We start from the raw sequence: 12,924 nt of genomic DNA, 5'->3' as shown, positions 1-12,924 counted from the left end.
TGAAGCTATTTCCGTTTTTTCAAGCAGGGGAAGTATATCTTTCAAACAAAATAAACAACATCAACTGCACAAACTATAAACAATATTTTCTTCTTTAAAGGAGACCTGAGAACCATTTCGGTTCAACAACAACAACAAAAAAAAACTTCAGTCCTTTACAGCAGTTTAAATTTTGTGGTGTTATATTCCGTTTTTATTACAATACGCAAGAACATTTCACACTCGATGCCTCCAATGAACAATGACAAATATATATTACACGCTGGCAGACCCACTCGGAAAGCGGAACCTACGTCTTCGTAGTCACGTTATTGTCTTGCCCACTTCGAGTGTTTGTGCCTCAACATAAGCGTTCTGCAGCCTTCTATGTAACGCTATGGCTGCGTTGTCGGCCATTTTGCTGAGAATTGGTCTGGTCATAATTCTGAGACCTCGCAAGCCTTTCCATGAAGTGCCTAATGGATGGAAGGTAGGTGACTGAACATTCACGTTTCAGAGAGATCTTGCTCTTTGATTGAGCGAAAAAGAGTTTCAGTTGATTTATACTTACCCTAAGCGTTGGTAGCTTGAAGGGTTCGTAAACGTAAAGTTTTTGTCTATTCAGAGCCGTAGAAAATTGTGTGCAGCAACGTTTAGTCTTTATACTTGTGAATCAACAGGAAAGGCTGCTAAAACTTGAAGCTGATGTGTACGGCCACACGAACCACAATAACAATATTGTAGTAGCATCAATCGTGGTGGCTTGGCTTCCGTTATGTTCGTAACGTTTATTCGGAGATGAAAATGTCCATAACTTTGCAGAAACTGGGCACACTAAATATTTTAACATAAGTGCATGTGTATACAAGGAACTCTTTGCTTCGCTACTTACAACCATTAAATTAGGAACAACGTAAGGCAAACACGGCAAGCGTTATCTTACCGGTGCTCTCAATGTGTCAATTTGTAGGTAGTTTTTGCGAGAATCAGTTGTAATACAACGTATGTAAACATGGGTCAACCAGGGCACGCTAAATGAATGAGACGCAGATATTTTTAGAGCACGAGTAAGTGGGACACCATACGTATGATATAAATTACATGCCCTCTTAGGGACTTTCTCATGGTGACTCGCCGATAAGGGACGGCATCTAACAATATTCGTCTGGTCAAAAAACGCGGCGCACGTGACCGTGATGTCGAATGGAACGAGGTGGCTGAGGCGTGCCCCACACGTGTACATGATGCTCAGTATGCACGCACGTGCAATCTCGTGGCTACGATGGGGGGAGGGTAGGTAATGAGCTAAGAATTTTACGTGGGTATTTCTCCTAACCGTTCTTCTTTGCCCCTAGTCCCATCAACATCTGCCCCCTCAAGGATAGGGCAGTGGGTCAAGGCTGGGCACGAATTCTTGCAGAGTACAGCTCACACGGCAATATGAACAATGCCGCGAAGGCGTGCCTGCAATCCCTATTAAATCTTCCAATCATGCAATCCTCCAGCAATCCTGAAATGTTGTGCCTGCAATCCTCCTACAAAGAAAGGCGTACTCCACAAGTAGTACCAGGACTATTTTAGGAAATGGGCCCACTAAGAAACCAGTGCTGAGCAAAGGCATTGAAAGCTCAATATTGTATATTTCCTAACGGAGGCTCTCTGAAAACTTGAAATACGTGCAGTGCGCACAACCGTAAAACTATCGGTTCAGTTGCGGTTCAGGTTTGGGAGAATTCATTTTGTTCCGGTCAGTTAAGGTTCGACTATAGCAACTTCCGAAGTACTTCACAAATAGTTTCGCAATCTTAGAGCCGGTAGGTGAACCGGTTAAATTTCGGTGTCTCTTTCACCCTTGGTAGTGGGTGCGTTTAATGTCCCTGTGAGTATCCATTTTAAACATATATGGAGGAAAAAAAGCAGCCGTTTTGCCCCTGTTTTAATTTGCACTGTTTGTTGAGAATCGAGTGCTTCTCGGTGTTAGAGATGAAACCCTGATTATTCCTGCGGCTGAATGTAGGAGTCTTTAAAAAACCAAGTGTCGACCCGCCGGTTTCTTCAAACCCAAAAATTTAAAAGCCACAAGAAGATTGCTTTTTTGGTGATTCGCCCTCTTTTTTATACTTTATCCCAAAATAATTGCTCGACAAGGAATGTTGCATCAATTTGCTTACATGGTCCTACATTTTCAGTGTGCAAGGCGGCTAGTGTCTTGCACTCCGTTTCCGTTTAAGTACATAGTTAAACACTTTGGCGCAGGGTTTACTTGTGGTGCAAGGCTGGCAAAATAGCAGAGCTGGTAGCCCCTGTCCCTCCGTCGGAGACCTGGCTGGCAGGCCCGGACCGCGCTGCCCGTACACACTGCACATTTTACACCCGTTTTGACCAAAAGGGGTGTTATATAACTAGAAAAAGGACGTTGGGAGGCCATTAAACCCTTTTTCTTGAAGCTAAAGACCCTTTTCAAAGCTGTGCACCCTTTTTGTGTTGAATAAAGGGTGCTGACTAACTTGAACACCCTTGGTTTTCGTGGGGTGTTGAAAGAGTGTGGAAAAAGTGTTCAGCTTTTGAATGGTTAACGCCACGCATGCATGTATAATTGCACTGTGAAGATCCAGAGCTCTGCTTATACCATCCTCTCCACCCCGTCAAAAATGGTCAAAAGCAAAGAAACATTGTTCGCGGGCAATTATCGCTCGTACCATATACGGTGAACCTCATTGCCCAAGTTCAGCTCTGACACGTGAAACATCAGTTTCAACTGTTAAAATTACAAAGACTATATTTCTGTGGCGAAAAGGGTGTTGACCAACTGCAACACGCTTGGCTTTTTCTACGGTATTGAAAGGGTGTGAAGTAGGTGTTCAGTTGCGAAAAAAAGTGTGGTTAATTCCTGTGTCAAAGGAATGGTAAAACACGAAAGCGAAATGTGCTGCGAAATCTGCAGCTGAGCATGATTTGCCCGTCAGCGGCTGCCTTGTGGGTGTGCTTAGAGAGCGACGTCCGGCTGGAGGGTCGCTTCAGCAAAGGTGTACCGGCGTGAATTCCGTGGCGGATATGACGTCAGTAAAATCTTGGTGTATCCCGGCATAAAACGCTTTCGTGTTTCATTGATTTAGTCATTCATTCATAACTATGTTAATTAACTTGTGTTAAGCGTAATCTATATGATTGCCTAATTGAAGGGTGGGAGCGGTTTTCTTGTTATGGAACCCTTCTTTTGTCACAGCATCCCGTGTACTTGTACAGAAAGAATTAGCTTCACCATTATTACAAAGGTTTTGTGTGTGGTATTTCAAGATCACTCTCGGACGTGGTATAAAAAATGGCCGCGTACCTGCTCCTTTTGTTGCAAATGTCAACAAAAGACGATAGTTTATCGACTTTTGCCAAGTAAAAACCTTCCTTCACTTTCCCGCTCACCTCTTATGTTGTTCCTATTGCGTCGCGGTCCTCCGAAGGTAAAGGCGCCAAATATTTGCTTAAATCATTTTAAATTTGACGCGTTCCACTGCTCCAGGCGGGGTGTCTCGATGCCAACGCTGCCGTACGGCGAAGACGCGCGTGAATCGACACGCCCTACTTCAACGTTCATAGAACCGCGTTTCCCTATTCCACAGGCGTTGGAAACAGAACGTGGGACCTATCTAGTGTAACCTCTAGTAACTGTTGCCAGTTGATTTCTTAAAATGGCGCAAGAAGCTATAGTGGCGCGGGCGACACCGGGTGACGGTGGAGTGAATTTTTTTCCTGCAGTTGATGAAGTATTTATTTCGCACAAATCAAGCATGTATGACTTTTTACAAAGGAACATTGCAAATATCCTTCTGTATTAATTTGTTGTCTTATATTTGCCTAATGTCTTGCTCTTCTTCAACAATGTTGACAAGTATGAACATTACACCGGGCTTAGACGGGTAGATTTAGCTTTGACTATATAAGACTATGGCGCAGGCGTAGTTTTACTTTGGCCGGGTGGCTGAATCTGGTCACAGGCAGACAGACAGACAGACAGACATACAGACAGACCAAAATTTCTGGGTTTGAGTAGCCGAAGAAAGACTACCGTCTTTAAAATTACTTTTTTGTCAACTTTATTAGCTCACAATCACGCTGTCTAATAGTCAGCTGTGACGCGCGAAAAAATATTTATGGAAAACACGACACAAGAATCTAATCGTAATGTATGAAAGATAAATTGTGGTTTATGGACAACCCAGCTCAGTTCCTTCCAAGCGAGACGGGTCTGCTTTTTTGGCACCGATAATAGATGACGCGAAAGTAGCCCACAAAACCAGGGCTAGGTCGGCCGATACGCCTCTACTAATTCCACCAGAATGTGCCGACACGATTCGCCCACAGCCACCTGATTCAGAAGGGTTCCCTGATCGAGCGAACAGACGTTGAGCGGCGGTTCTTTGGGCAGAGTGGCTCGCTCTGCCAAAGAACCGCCGATAGACGAGAACCAAAGCACATATATCCAGAAGCCTACCCGACTGACACGTGCCAGGTATGCCAGCGTGGGAGGGCGGACTTCGTGCACGTGTTGTGGGACTGCGTCAAGTTTCCAGAGCGAGCGTCAACAAGAAGAGGAAGGCTGCCGTCGAGGCTAGAATCAGCGATGGCGATCTACGACCAAGAAGAACAATCATAGGCCGTCCAGCAGGTCCTGGAGGCTCTCGAAAGGCAGAAGCCGAGCGAAAATGACGGGGAGACGCCTTCACGGGCGACGAACCGCGGGAGTAGCAGAAGCCGACGCCAGGTAGAAGACCCCACCAGGATAACGCAGAGGCTCGCGTCGCGGCGCTCTAGGGCGCCGATCTGCAGGCTATCAATAAAGTTGCTTCCATCCATCCATCCGCAGAACTGAGCGGCTCAGAAGGTCCGGTTGGTTCCTGACTCGTACTATAGCTGAGTGCTCAAATGTGGCTGTGGTGAGTCATATAGGCCACAGGAGTCCATTTTTGTAGCGTAAGCTGCACTGGCGGAGGTTGAGCGGTTTCGCGTGTGCCGTGAAGGGCCGTTCTGCGCAAGCGCGAGAATCATTAGATTGGTGTGGATCGGATCGGATTGGATTGGCTTGGCTTGGATTGGCTTGGATTGCATTTGATTTTGATTGGATTGGAATTAATTGGATTGTGTTGGATTGAAATCCGATTCAATGGGAGTACGGGTGCTGAACCTTAGCTCACGCTACGTATATCCTAACTTAGCCGAGATAAGCCACTAGTAATTTTTTTATTACTTTCAAAATGCAGACGCGGTTCGTTCACTGATGTTATTGCGGCCTCCCGATCTGTCATTTACCGCCACCGCCGCTGCGGTCTCTCAACCACTGTTCCCAAAGAGTGGCTTAGGCGATCCGGCTCCGAGAAAAGCGGCTCTCGTAAAGAGCGGGTCAGGAGATCCGAAGAACGGCTCACAAGATCCGGCTCTCCTCACTCGGACTGTGTGCTCACACGACAGGAGGCGCTGGAGGAATGTGGAAAATTAGTCCCACCTGGCCCGGCAGGGCAGTTGCTTTCTCGCGCCCATAATAGATTGCGCGAAACTCGCCCAAAAGACCACGCTCACGTGACCCGGCTTTTCGGCTCAGTTGGCTCTGCTTGCTACATGGTGGGTTCTGCTGTGACTCGCCCCGTTCGACACGGGTCACTGAGCAGGCGAGAAGGTGATCCCTCTCTCCAAAAGAACCGCCGCTCACTTTTACTGAGCCACGGCTCACCCGCTTTTCAAAGTGAGCGCCGCAAAAAATCCGCATCGCTCCTGAGTGACGCATCTCTACATGTATTTCATAGTAAGTATGCAATTGCTGTATCCGTGCATCCCGTTGGTTTTCTTGCCCAATAATTTGTGTTTTCAATGGTGTTTTGTGCGTGTTGAATGTGTCGGTATGTCATGCTGCGCGCTCCGCCGATTCACATTCGCACGCGTAGCTGCGCTGCTAACCCCCTATTTTAGGGTGTTAAGCAACCTTAGACTATTTTTTCGGTTGCTCACACGAACACCCTTTTTTCATCTTTGCACCCTTTTTATCCACAACACCTTTTAAAGGTGAGTGCCATGGCCCAAGATTTCTACACCCTTTTCGGCCAAAAAGGGTGTAAGAAATTTTAGTGCGTAGGCTTTCACATCTCTCCAAAGGTGTACCGCGTTAGAACGCGCTAGAACCCACAGCAACTGGCTTCGCGAACTCGGTGTCAGTAGCGCGGACTCGGCGTCTGTGCTCGTCACTTCAGGCGCGAATGCACGGGAACAGGTGAGAAGAACAGTATGCGAGAGATCCCGCCACGAACGCAGTGCAGGGTGTTCTCGAAGGTCGAGCTCGCCAACGCGGGGTAATCCTTTCAGGGCGCGGGCTCACGTGCGCTCGGTAGTTTTTTCTTGGTACTTTTCTTCGAACTCCTCACGTGGTACAAGCTCCCACGCAAGCCTGGATGACGCCGGGAGCTCCTCACGCGGCGCAAGCTCACGTGTGCTCGGCTGTGTTGATTTTTCTGGTAGCGCACAACGACGGAACCGAAACATTAAAGAGCTCTGCTTTGAAACGGCTGTGGCCCTTAGTAGCAAAAGTTCAGTCTTTGAGCAACATATAGCTGCAGGCCGACATATTTCACCGCTAACAATAGTCTGCGGTACGTTTCAAACCAGTACAGGTCATTTTCGTAGAACCAGGTATAACAAATTTGTCGGTAAACGTACTATAAGGATTCTCGAATTTTATGTTGTATGGGTTTTGGTAAAGTATGTTTGTGTAATAATAATACTGTCTATAATAACGCTCAATAAAAACCAAAGGTGAGACTTCTAGTAATGCGTGTTATATAACAGTGAAATAATAATAAACTTGATTTTGAAATAACTTAAGCGGTTATTTTTTCACTTGAGAGTCACAAATATGCCGGGAGTGCGCAGGGCGACTTCTAAATTCTAATTTAAAAAAAAACGATTTCTTGGTATTAGAGCTCTTTTGCGCCAAAAAATTCACATTTTGAAAAACATTGTGAATTTCCTTTGGTTCTACTTGGTTTTAGTATACCAATTTACACGAACATATTCGCCGATGGTTACCTTATTGTACAATGGCACAACAAATATCCCGATTTTTTTTTTATCCCGTCAGAATGGTTTTGGTGTAACACGTATCAGGTTTTCTGGTTTATACATACAGGAAGGATCCAGTGGTTGCTGCAAAGGCGCCACGTGTATTTTCAATTGCAGTACTCCACGAAATCTACATGTAGCAATGGTGTTTACTCAAAAACGGGGTTATGTTTTTGTACACAATCCAAAATGCCCTTCGGTTTTTGTACCATTGCTTTGAACTTCATTCTCTTCCGTTGTGCGCGTGATATAAAACAACCGCTTTGTTGCCTAACTACACCCTTCACACACAGCTAACATATAAAGACATCTATCCATTGTCTAGTTTTTGCAGGCTGGAAATACTATTCGGCAGATAATTCGGAACTACGATATCAGCGAAAGGATTACTCCCTGCCTTAGCGCTACCACAATCGTCAAAAACAACGAGACCCATCAGGTGACGGAAGCAATGAAGTATTTCAATCGTACAACGAAGACGTGGTATGTTGCCTCATATTACTCGTAGTTTTCTTACCGTATTTTGAATGAAAATATTTTGAAATAAAGGTTCATGATTTCGGTACATCTGATAGCTGTTAACGTAAAAAATTATTTTTGTTAGCTTGGAACCTTGGCGAAGGTACAATTCAATTTTTACCCTGCAAAACAACTATGTGCATACTCATCATATTTATCAAGCGTGGGTATTTTCAATTGCTAGGCAATTTCGGTTTTCCTGGTTGCAGCGCCCATTAATTGTATATACTGAGTCTGGTTGAGGAATTGAGTGCATTGCTAATATTTTGCGTCGTTTTCTTTCTAGGATGTCTTTTAACTGGACATTTCAGTTTTATGAAGAGACCAGACGAGGACATTCAAGATACAATTTTATGAACAAGACTGCCGGAAGTGGTATGCATGCACAGAGATGCTCAATATTGAACATAATGTAAATGGCAGGTACTTCAGCATGTAAAAGTAGCTAACAAATATTGATGGCAGGTTGCACATACTTTTAGTGGAGTGGCTGTCATTACCCTAACGGCAGTCTTTTGTACGTGCACACGAAAACAAACTCTTGTGATGGGTAACAGTTTACGTATGTGAATAAGGATGTGACACAAATCTGAACGTAACAAATTTGCATTGTTCACCTTGGTGGTTTTTTGTTTCATCTCATCGAAAAAACAAACACCTTAGTGACGCGTTGGGTTTTTCAGCGCTGTGATACAAAGAGGAAACATAACAAATTTGCATTGTTCACCTTGGTGGTTTTTTGTTTCATCTCATCGAAAAAACAAACACCTTAGTGACGCGTTGGGTTTTTCAGCGCTGTGATACAAAGAGGAAACTGTAATATTTACCTGCAGAATAACCGCACTGCTAAACCCAGAAACACTAGACTGACCCTACTATGTGAACGTGCGGATCGAATTTAGCTGGCCAGAAATAGCAGCCAAGCTAAGCACTTCCGCATGTCTCTAAGTGGTAATTATTGAAACTAAAGTAATACTCGCGTGAACGCAACAGCAATATTATGATGATGGTCTACATTTTATTCCCTGATTTAATTTCTGGTTATAGTCCGGCAAAAAGTTTGACCATTTCTTTACTACTTGCAGTTTTAATAAGCATTCTAATTCTTTGCAGGAAGTCCCAAAGCAGCGTACCGTTTCCTTTACACTGATGATAACTGCACTGTTTTGCAACTAGTAAACCTTGTCTACAGTAAACCAGGTAACGGAGACGGTGCTGTTCCAGTGCCGTGTTTTCGTCTTTGAACCTAAGTGCTCCTAATGTTATAGTGCGTCCTTTTTTATTATGAGAGCGTAAGTGCTCGTCTTTGTATCTCCCAGAGGAGGTGAGTGGGAACAATTGCCTGCTGTGTTGTCCCTAAACTCTACTAATAATTCCTTCTTATCTCTACAGAAAACTCACTCTTGGCATCATGTCACCTCAGTAAAGTGGATAATCGACTTAGTCGAACCTTCAGTGGCACAGTTCTAAATAGTGATGTTCATACATGACGCATTCTGTCCTGCCCCTCCCCGAGTCTGGTGGCTTCGCCGTAGTAGGTTCTTTCTAGAATACGGTGTAACTGTAGAATACGATGACAGCGCCATAGTGACAGTGCCAAAAGAAAACATGCTTTGTTTTGTTGTGCGAAAGAGCTTACCGCCCAGACAAGTAGGGGCTGTTTCCATGTTTCGTTTTTGCTGCACCATGTGATGCTAGGGAGCTTACAGTACGGGGACGAAGCATCAAAAGAAAATACAGAGGGCTGACGCCGGCTACAGGGGTTCGCGAAAAGAATTTTGAGAGCAGTTTTATCGAACGCATGTACGTTTATGCATGTTTAGTATCACAGTGAACGGTGCGCATTGCAATTTGCATGTCAGCGCGATGCTATACCTACGTTATTGAGATATTATTTAGAACACATAGTGTCGGCAATGTCAGCAAAGATGAAAACTAGAAATCTTCGTCGGCAAAAGCCCCCAGCAAAGCGTCCCAAGCGAAATAGTGAGCCTGGAAGGATTTGGTGCTGGCAACCGAGCTCCTGGATTTGAAAAGTGCAGTACACATTCTGGTTCTCAAGCAGCAAGCGCTAGTGAATCGGAAACGGTGCTGCACAACGACTCCCAACCACCGGTCTTCTCAGAATAATAAATAGAAGCACGCTATTTAGTAGCTCAGAAATAGAGAAATTCCGAGTAAGCTTTTATTCTTCTTTAGCAATAAACTTGAATTGATAGCCTGCTCCTTTTTGTCTCCCGTCCTTTTTGTCCCCGTCTCCATAGCAATGTTCAAAATGCCATCTTACCAAACTAACCCGGCTGTCCATGTTACTCTACAATAACAGAGCTAGTGTGAAGTGCAGCACATGCAGGATGACGGTGGTACGGAAGAAAGTGTGAGGAGAAAAGTGGGAGAAAATTCAATCCAGGCAAAAATAAGGAAAGTAGAGGGGGCGAGTAGTGACCTTCAGAAGAGGGAACTAAATGAGCGAAAGTCGGGGGTGGGTAATGGCGTCGGATTAGCGCACCTTTATTCGTTCGCTTAGTTGGTGTCTGCTTGTGCTGAGTGGTATACAGTGCACTCTGAATTATCCCAAAGGCCTCTTGCAGTTACCCCCCAGGCAGCCGCGGCACACTTCGCTGCTTGGTACGTGGTGTAAAACACTGTTAGCGCCAGGCACGGGGCCGACCGCGTTTATATTGTTACAAACCGTGATACATAAAAAAATATTTTTACTACCTCTTAAGAAGTAATAAGTAATTAAGCGCGATTTGTAGAGCCTGCTCTTTATGAGAGTAACGTTGTATCCCTCGAATTGTTTGCGTCATGATATTGCGAAAAAAACGTATGTAGGAGCCCTGAACCGTTGCATCAAGGTATTTTAATCGTCGGTGAATGTTTATTCTTAATCCCGGAACGCTGCACATTACATACAATGGAAATAAAAATCTAGGAAATAAAAGGTTCCTAGGTAAACGGTTCGTGTAAAACTTTCGCTCCATAAGAACTCCAGCAGTGGTCACTTCTTGTGCACATTTATTGTAATATATGCGTCCACTATTATGTTCCAGAATCATTCGTAGTCCAGCTTGCGGGTTAAGAGCTAATGCCTAAACAATCTACGATTTTGTATATCACTTGCACCTGAGGTTTAGCTCAATATACGTAGCTTTGAAAACGCTGACCGGAAAAATGTTGCAGGGCTTACTGCTGTCTTTGCGCCATAGTATGCAGTGGTAGATTGTTTCTCGCCTTATGTGTTTATAATACAGCGAGAGTGATGTTTTCTTCAAGATACAGATATTTTTTCATGTTTTCTGCACAAATGTAATGCAGAAACTTTAACAGAACGTGCTGTTGGGCTAGTTGGTCCCGTTTGTCCCGTTTTGTCACGTTTGTCACGTTGTCAAGCGCCTCTCACGTTTGCCACCGTCCTCGTCTTTTTTGCGCAAGCCGCGGATTCAGTAATGCAGAACTGTCACTATATGGCACAAATGGCGTTTTACGGAAGCATCACACCGATGCTGTTAACTATATATTCCGCAATGCTGTCTTTGCTTTTGGAAGGGGAAAGCATACATCGCTAAAAAAAATCTGCGCGTTGGCTTTATTCCAGAGCGTCGCTGCAAGTATCATTTTCTAATGCAGACCTCCAACCGAACTAATTGCCCTGCACAGTTAAAGAAACTTTCAAATGCTCTTCGGGGAATTGCGTTTGTAACATGAATGCTGAAGGGTCATGATAGCTTCGGAGCAAAGCGGTTGATGTCGCATCGACGTTATTATCTTCGGTTTTTATGAATCGTGTATGAAACCCGCGGGGTCTGTATCTTTTCGCCCTCAAAGATCGCGTTCTGCTTTTAAATGATGTAAATTTGAGTATTTATAACTAAAAACCATGCAAATGGCTGTAGTGTACTTAAAACAACAATATGTCTTTTGTTCTAAGAAAGTATTGCGAGGTACAACGTTAAATTTACACAAGGAGCATATACTAAGAAGCGATGTAGGTGTTAGCTATTTTACATGCATGATGCACGTATGTTTCTTCTATTGTGTCTAACAAATAATTGCTGTTTACATTTCCAGCGCCGACTAAAGGTAAACGAGTGGTTGCTGAAAGGTTGGACACAGACACACTCCTTTGTGGTGTGTGGGTAAGAGATGAAGCTATTGGGACGGAATCTCCTAGGTGCAACAAGACGTTTTATGATAAGTGCCGCCCGACCAAAATATATGAAGTGTATTCAAAAGAAGAGTGCCAAACAAAGAAAAGCGCTGGATGATTCGTGTTTCTCTATTTTTATAGAAAACTTCAACCGTAAAAAAATAAATGCAGATTCAGTTCCCTGCAGAAACAGAAATACAGTAAATTGACATGGGTTACGTTGCACAGGCACAGCCTTTTAGGTGAGTGTCGTCTTGCTGAATATGCAAAAATGGTATGATGAAATAAATTGAGCCCACTAACAATTCTGGCAGAAACGTATTTAAATAGAATGCATCAGTCAGCCGGCAGGGCATTTGCACATTTTTACTAGAAAGCGGATAGTTGGTAACATTTGAGTAGCCCCAGAAACTGATCTCTCTCAAGTGGCTGTATTTACGTATTTGCAAATTAGCTTGAAGTAAGAGCGTGTTATAAAAAATAAATTTAAAAATTAGAATAAATGCAAAATACAAAATGTCAGCAGTATTGATGCTGAAATATTTCCCACAAAGAATTATTTAGACGTTTTACAAACGCAACATGCGAAGCTAATTCACATCCCTTTATAAAGACCAGTAGGTAGTGCTTCATTGCAAACCTGTCCCCAAAGAAGTAAAGAGACATACGAAAGATCTCCTTAACGCTGCAATAAGGAAACTTCAATTTTAAAATTTTGCACAGTTTAGTGCCAGTTCACCCTGTGAAGAAGCGGGACCAATGAAACTGGGCTCAGCCGAAGAATTTCATAAAAACCTTGGTTGTGATTTGTGAAAAAGTTACTTCGGAATTAAGTAGCTGAAGGAAACTTGGGGGACTTGAAATTTGTTCTTATGGACGAAGACGGTGCTGCCGGTTTTTCTCCAATAGAAGCGTACCCGTAGACTACACATGGGAATATCGCGATATTACAACCTCACGCTAAAGTGCGCAATTACACAAAATAGCTGAAAGGCGGCGTAATGTTATAGTCACCTCATTGCTAAGTGATGCTATGCTTTGTTGTGATGCAGTATCTGTAAAACAGCAGTTACAGCCGTTCTCCCTAACCACATTTCCTCCTTAGACGGCCGTTGATCGGGAGCAGCCGGGAATTCCGTAATGTTTATTACTTAACTGTGAACTAACTAATTACT

At 43.9% G+C, this 12,924-nt stretch overlaps 1 long non-coding RNA gene across 1 annotated transcript; it reads left to right on the top strand.

Moving 5' to 3' along the window:
• The first annotated feature begins 282 nt into the window (after positions 1–282).
• On the top strand, positions 283–11,947 carry LOC144172536 (uncharacterized). The gene is made up of 5 exons (XR_013323038.1): positions 283–469; positions 7,406–7,563; positions 7,886–7,974; positions 8,713–8,799; positions 11,671–11,947. It is a non-coding gene; the product is annotated as an uncharacterized LOC144172536 (long non-coding RNA).
• Positions 11,948–12,924: the final 977 nt, after the last annotated feature.

Source organism: Haemaphysalis longicornis, unplaced genomic scaffold (genome assembly GCF_048455015.1).
Source record: "Haemaphysalis longicornis isolate Haplotype H1 unplaced genomic scaffold, Haemaphysalis longicornis Haplotype H1 scaffold_23, whole genome shotgun sequence".
In the NCBI taxonomy this organism is placed as follows: domain Eukaryota; kingdom Metazoa; phylum Arthropoda; class Arachnida; order Ixodida; family Ixodidae; genus Haemaphysalis; species Haemaphysalis longicornis.
Note: the sequence above shows the minus strand (reverse complement) of the source record. Positions and strands in the feature narration are given on the sequence as shown.